The following is a 6,985-nucleotide window of genomic DNA, read 5'->3' on the forward strand; positions in this document are numbered from 1 at the left end:
TACTCATTAATAGCAGTATGTATTTTCAATGGGACCCATAATCCCCACCCTACCCCCTTCCAATTGAGATTCATTGCTCTGAAGATAGTTAGGTTGAGTGAGGTGTTGGATTCTAAAGGAAATACAAGAAGCAGACTCTGGGTATGATGAATTTAACGTGTCAGAGATCAGGGTCAATAAATTTAGCCAGTGGAGGCAAGATATGGATCCACAGCTCTGAAAACATGGCTAGATTAGAAGGCCAGGGGATATCTTTTTGAGACAGTGATGGAAAGAATGAGTTGAGCACCCCGGGGGCCATGCTACACAAGTGTTATGTACAGAACAGACAGAAGACATGCCAGAATGGGGAGTTTAGAGGGTGTGAGGTGGAGGGTGAATTAAAAGGAGCAACAAGGGATCCGGTATACTGGAAATCAAGGAACAAGAGAGATTCAAGGAGGAAGTAATAGTCAACAACATCAAGCGCTCTGGAAAGACCAAACATGATGAATCTGTATGTATGAGGTCAGTGATTAACACTGAGAAGGAGGTGGGGTAGAGCCAAATTTGTAATGGGCAGCGAGGGAGCAACACTCATCTTGCCATAAAGGGCAAGTCAGTTTGCAAGCGTTCCAAGGAGGAAAAAACAACAGCTGTTACTCTAGCTCAGCTTTCTCCAAGGATTTATAAGAACAGTAGAGTGGCCCCTTCCTCTGCAGTGCAGACTGACTGTGTTCCATGTGAAACAGCAAACATAGCAGAAGGGCAAACACATGCTGGGTATAACCAGGCAACCAAGAGCATCCAGCTTCAGCCAGAAAATGGGTACGCTATTTCAGACATTAACATTACCTGGGTTTCTGATTCCTAGCAACCCCACCCACTCTAGTATAAAGTATGTGTAGAGAAAAGCACAGAAGATGGGGGGAGGGGGGGCGGGAAAGACACCAAGTGATAGGAATGGGAGTTGAGAACGCAGGGAACGGCTATAAAAGAGAAAAAAAGAATAGAGAAGAGAAAGGAAATGGAATTTAACACTTAAAGTAAGGAGGTAAACTAGTTAAAAAAAAAAAAAATCCTGTGACAAAAATGTGAATTTTTGCCACTTCTGTAATAAAACCCAAATTCAAAAATGTAACATCTTGGGGTATAGTAATTAAAATGTGTATCTTTATTTTAAAAATCAGTGTAAACACTACATGCTTATATCTGATTATACTTAGTGGCATTCATCATGAACAATTTTAGCTAATGCATATCTGAATATTTCTACAGCTTTTTAAAAATACTGGCTTTGTGCATTAAAATTTACATCATATAGACATATAACACTCAACACTTTTTATCCTTCTTACTCGATTTAACTCTGTAACTAAAATTTCCTGCAACCAAAAATGCCTAAGCTGCAAGTAAATGAAGCATTAACCCAAACATGGTAAGCCTCCTGAGACCAGCTCTTTTCCCCTCCAACAAATACTGGTCTCAGCTTTTACACTTTCCCACAGTGTCAGACAGGCTACAATAAGCTATTCTAATTTCCTCCTTTTCAGAAGACAAAACGGTCAAGAAAGAATATAATGAGTGTTTCAAGTAATGATCAGCTCATCATTAAAGGAAAACCAGGAGCTTTCTAGGGGCAACTAAAACATTATGGACCTACTCTGACTTCTTAGTTGAGGAATGTTTTCAATTTTTGATCATTCCAAATTTACATTCAGACACTCCCATTCATTCACTTACTCACTTGGCCTCCTGGAGGGAGAAACAGAGGACGGAGACAGGAAAAAAGAAGCTACTGTTTACTAATACCAACCAAGGTATAAATAATGTAGGAATTATCCTGCATATGATCTCATTTAATCTTTACTACATTACATGGTAGCCATCCCAAACCTTATTTTCCAGAAGAAGAAACAGATTCAGCTATGTTAATTGTTTGTCCCAAGTAAAAAAGGTATGAACTGGAGGGGCAGAAATCCACATTCCAGTCTGTATGACCCTATAGTTACTAGCCTCTGGTTATGACCCAACACTGCCTCAAGCAAAATTTCCAAAACTAAGTAGCACAGCACACAGGAGAGTATCAATAAGAGGTCAGGAGTCATATGCAGGCATATCTCCACACTCAATCTCCAAACCATCTCTTCCCTCTAATCAACCATTACACATGAAGTTCTCATAACAGAAAAAGGTTAAGTGCTTTATTTAAAGCAGACTTGATAGATACAAATCATTTCAAATGACAGATTGAACACAGTAATTCAAGCATAGGGACCTAAAGATACCAATCTCGGCAAGGGAACATTAAAGGGTTTGTAATAATTATACTCCGCAAAAAATCTCAACTACTGGACGTGAGCCACAATTAGAGTGACTTTTGTGTACAGAGAGATCCAACGGTAAGATCTGCTGAAGATTTTACTACAATCCTTGTTGTATGTTCTGGCTCCATGGAAAAGATATGGGCAAGACAGAGCAATTTGAGCCATGTTTCCATTAAATCTCTGCCTCTTTTTGTTCTGTAATGAGTTAGTGTATTACAAAAGACTAGCAGGCCCTTTACATGGAAAGAAAAAAATCATATGGAAGGGAGAAATGACTAGAAGGCCAAGATAAGCCTTGGTAATACATTTCCCAATGTCTCCCACTAAAAAGGTGGTAAGTAGGAATAGGGTAAAGGATTCTTTCTAGGATTTAGAAAAACTTATCAATAATGTTACCTAATTTTCATTCCTTCTAAGATTCTAGAAACACATTCTTTCCTTGCATGCTTCTGTCTCTTTAGACTGTATTTTGAAAAATCAGTAAGGTTATGGGAATTCTCATCTAAAATTCTGTTAACTAAACCAGAATCCTCCTTTTATAGAACAATGAAATCAAAAAAGTTGAATAAGTCATCCTGTGTCCCTCCCAAAAAACAGAGTATGGATCGACCAATTTTGGTTCATGATCCATGAACCAGATCTATGTCCAAAACAAGATTCTAGATATTCCTATATAAATTCAAAATTCCAAACTCCAATATAGACTTTAGGCTAATACTTCCAAACTACCTCAAAAACATGTGAAAGCAGCCCCTACTACAAATCTCACAGAATGGAGTCTAGCAAATACAGAACAAACCAATTTTCAAAGTCCAAGGGGACTTTATTAAAAAGCAAAAGAGCAGAGAGACTGTTCTAAAGATTAAAAATCTAAAAGACAGTAAAACCCAGGCACCTGGGTGGCTCAGTAGCTTGAGCATCTGTATCTGGATTTCAGGTCAGGTCATGATACCAGGGTCATGGGATAGAGCACTCCTCCTCCCCCTACCCCCCTCTCTGTCAGGCTCCACACTGAGGTTAGAGCCTACTTAAGCCTCTCTCTCTCTCTCTATCCCCCTCTCCACCTTTCCCAGGCTCATGTGTGCTCTCTCTAAAGTAATTTTTTTTTAGTTTTCCAAAAATAAAATAAAGTAGGGGTGCCTGGGTGTCCCAGTCAGTTAAGCATCTCACCCTTGGTTTCGGTCAGATTTCATCAGGTCATGATTTCACGGTTCATGAGTCCGAGCCCCACATGGAGCCACACTGGACTCTTTGCTGACAGTTCAGAGCCTTCTTGGGATTCTTGGTCTCTCCTCCTCTCTCTCTCTGTCCCTCCCCAGCTCACTCGCTCTCACTCGCGCTCTCTCTCACTCTCTCTCAAAATAGATAAATAAACTTAAAAAACAAGGTCATAAGTAAATAAACAAAGATCCTAAAACCAAATGCAAGGTGTGACCAGCGATTGCAAGCCACATCAAAAAAATTAAAAGGGTATTAAAATTAAAAGGGAAATTGCAAAATTTTAATGCAGACAGTATATTTTAAAATATTTTGCTTCAACATTAATCTCGACTGATAATAGCACTGTGATTGGGCAGGAGAATATCTTTGTTTTTAGGAAATACATGCTGAAGCAGTTAAGGGCAAAGCATTCATCACGCTGACTATAATTTCAAACAGGTCCACCGAACATATTGGGGGTGGGGGGGGGAATGTGAAACAGGTTAACAATATGTGAATTGAGATGAAATCTATTTGAACCATTATTTCAAATTGTCTGTAGGTTTAGCATCTTTAAAAATCATATTAGAAAATGGGATGCCTGGATGGCTTAGTGGGTTAAGCGACTGACTCCTCATTTCATCTCAGGTCGCGATCTCACAGTTCCTGACATGGAGTCCCATGCTGGGCTCTGCACTGACAGTCAAACCTGCTTGGGACTCTCTCTCACCCTCTCTCTGCCCCTCCCCTGCTTGCTCTCCCTCTCTAAATAAATAAATAAATAATAAACAAATAAACAAATAAATAAATAAATATTTTAAAAAATACGAGAAGAAAAAACAATCATCTTTAGTAAAAAAAAAAAAAAAATGAAAAAAAAAACCCACATTTTTTTAAACATTGTGGTGGTCAAGAAACACAAACACATCCCAGGATGTCGTCCCGTATTCAAAATAAATTTGGGGTTTGTAAAGGCTAAAACAATGTTATTAAAAGAGCTTCCCTACATTTAATAGGATCTTCCAATGAAGCAGCAAGATAATTATGGTTATAAAGTCTCCTGTGGCTTTTATGAAATAAGAGACTTGCTATAAAAATCAGCAGAAAAAAAATTATGCAGGTTAACCTCTCGGTGATTTGAACAGTAATAAAGTTATGGGCTGTTTTTTAGCTGCTCTTTTCATCAAAGCTATTACACTTTTTTCGTGACTAAACGTGTACTATTTCCCTCTCTGAATGTTAAGTAAGACCAGTGTGAACGAGTCCCAACTTGAGACTGGCATGATACGCTTCAGGACACATACGTAAAGGCTGCCTCATGCTAACTTCTTCATTACTAGACTTAGTCTGTATCACTGGCCAGAGCTTCTAAATAGTACCATCTGACTGTTATGTTACTAAGGGAGGGGAAAGCCTATGCCATTCGGCCCCAGCCCAGCTCCAGAAGAGAAAGGGTCGCCTACTGCAAGTGGACAACGGGGACCCCAGCTCCCTTCCTCCTCTGTGAGCTTTTTATAAAAATCCCATGTGCAAAGTCAAGGTGTCTCATTGTTACAGGGAAAACCTGAGGTCCTTACAGGAAAAAGATTTTTCTTTAACATAAAAAGTTAATGTTGTTAGTTGGCCCTAATAGGACAAAGTCAACCCGGGTAAAAATGTATTAAAACTTAAGGTAGATAACAGAACTGCCTTTAGGCCTTTAACAGACACTTAGGAAGTATTTGTCCAGATAAAGTCCCTAATATGATTGCACACACATGACTGGAAAGTTGGGACGATAATCCCCAGAATGTGCAAAGAAGGCCTTTGCTCAACACATTTTTAAGGAGGCTACAAGGGATACACTCTTTTTGAATTGATGCTGTTAAGACTTGGCAGCTGGTTATTTTTATAGTTGGATTGATTTCATATCATTGATTACTTAAGTCTCACAGCAACAAATGGCAATGAACTCAACCCAAGAAGGGCAAATCTCTCCAACTAAAAGATCTCCAAGTGTAACCTTTCTCCTCAGGATGCAGTTAACTTGCTTTAAATGTAAAAAAGCAAAAATCCACGGAGAAGTATAAACTGGCATAAAGCAGAGTCAAACCTAATGCAGGACTATTTCTAAATCTGGCAAATTCTTTTAAGATTGAGCCACTATTAGGTTGCCTAATTTTTGTTCACAGACTTTCCCTAGGGCGGTCTACTCATCTATAACTTAATCCACCCTAAAGAGGATGGAATAGAAAACCATTTAAATTGTAGTTGTCTGTTTTTGTTTGTTTAGGAACAGGCAATAGAAGAAACAGAATTCTGAATTTTTGACAATTCAACTACTAGTATTATTTATTTATTTGAGAGACAGAGACAGAGCGTGAGCAGGGGAGGGGCAGACAGAGGGAGACACAGAATCTTTAGCAGACTCCAGGCTCTGAGCTGTCAACACAGAGCCCGATTTTGCAGGGCTTGAACTCACAAACTGTGGGGCTCCAACTCAAAAACCTTGAGATCATGACCTGAGCCAAAGTCTGCCGCTTAACTGACTGAGCCACCCAGGCGCCCTCAGCTATTAGTATTTAAATTAAACACATTTTTGTTTTTCTGTACTAACACAGAAAGAAAACCAATTAGAACATGCACGTATACAAACATATATATATATATATATATATATATATATATATATATACACACAGACATATAGATATAGATGTAGATATATAGTTTAAAATAATAAAACTTAAAAATAAATTAGTACATAAAGTTAGTACAGAAATTAGTACATAAATATATATATTTTAAAATAAAATTTAAAATAATATATATATATAAATAATTTCCTTAAGGTGTAAGTAAACACTAAATAATATCTATTATTGACGTATGACTTCAAAAAGATTGCACATTTAATATTTTCATTTATCTTCACCCATGATAGTAACAGGTTTTAATTCCATCTGGTGAAATTTCATTTATTTACTTATTTGTTTGCTGCAAAACCTTGCAATCTTTTGTAGATTTTTATCTGAAAGTTCTAAAATTAATTACAAATAAGAAAAGGTGATTTGAATATATAAATTTATCACTGTGGGAAAACTTTTACAAAGAACAAAGTTGTTTTCTCTTTAAAAATGGAATTCAAAGGATTAGGTGAGAACTCACCCCCAAAATAACTTTAAAATATTTTGAATACTGACATTTGTGTATATATAAAAATAGGTCCACAGAGATCATCAAATTATTGAATAAAACAACAGGCTTCCAATGTTATCAATCACTAGTAGAAACACATTTCAAGTTTAGTTTTTAAATAATAAGCTAAATAATATCTTAAAGGATTTGTCCTTCATAAAATACATTCTGATTCCTTTTAATCTAAGCTTTAATTGGCAGGAAGGTTATAAATGCATATTTTCTAATTAGCAATAGAAAGCCCCTCCATCCCTGCAAAATAAAATAAAACAAAGAAAAAGAAAAAAGAAAGAACCTAAACA

At 37.2% G+C, this 6,985-nt stretch overlaps 1 protein-coding gene across 7 annotated transcripts in view; it reads right to left on the bottom strand.

Annotated features, from left to right (window-relative positions):
* The window catches only part of MED12L (mediator complex subunit 12L), a 334,106-nt gene that overhangs the window by 106,671 nt on the left and 220,450 nt on the right, over positions 1–6,985 (bottom strand). The gene's annotated exons all lie outside the window — the stretch shown is intronic.

The sequence above is a fragment of the Acinonyx jubatus genome, chromosome C2 (assembly GCF_027475565.1).
Source record: "Acinonyx jubatus isolate Ajub_Pintada_27869175 chromosome C2, VMU_Ajub_asm_v1.0, whole genome shotgun sequence".
In the NCBI taxonomy this organism is placed as follows: domain Eukaryota; kingdom Metazoa; phylum Chordata; class Mammalia; order Carnivora; family Felidae; genus Acinonyx; species Acinonyx jubatus.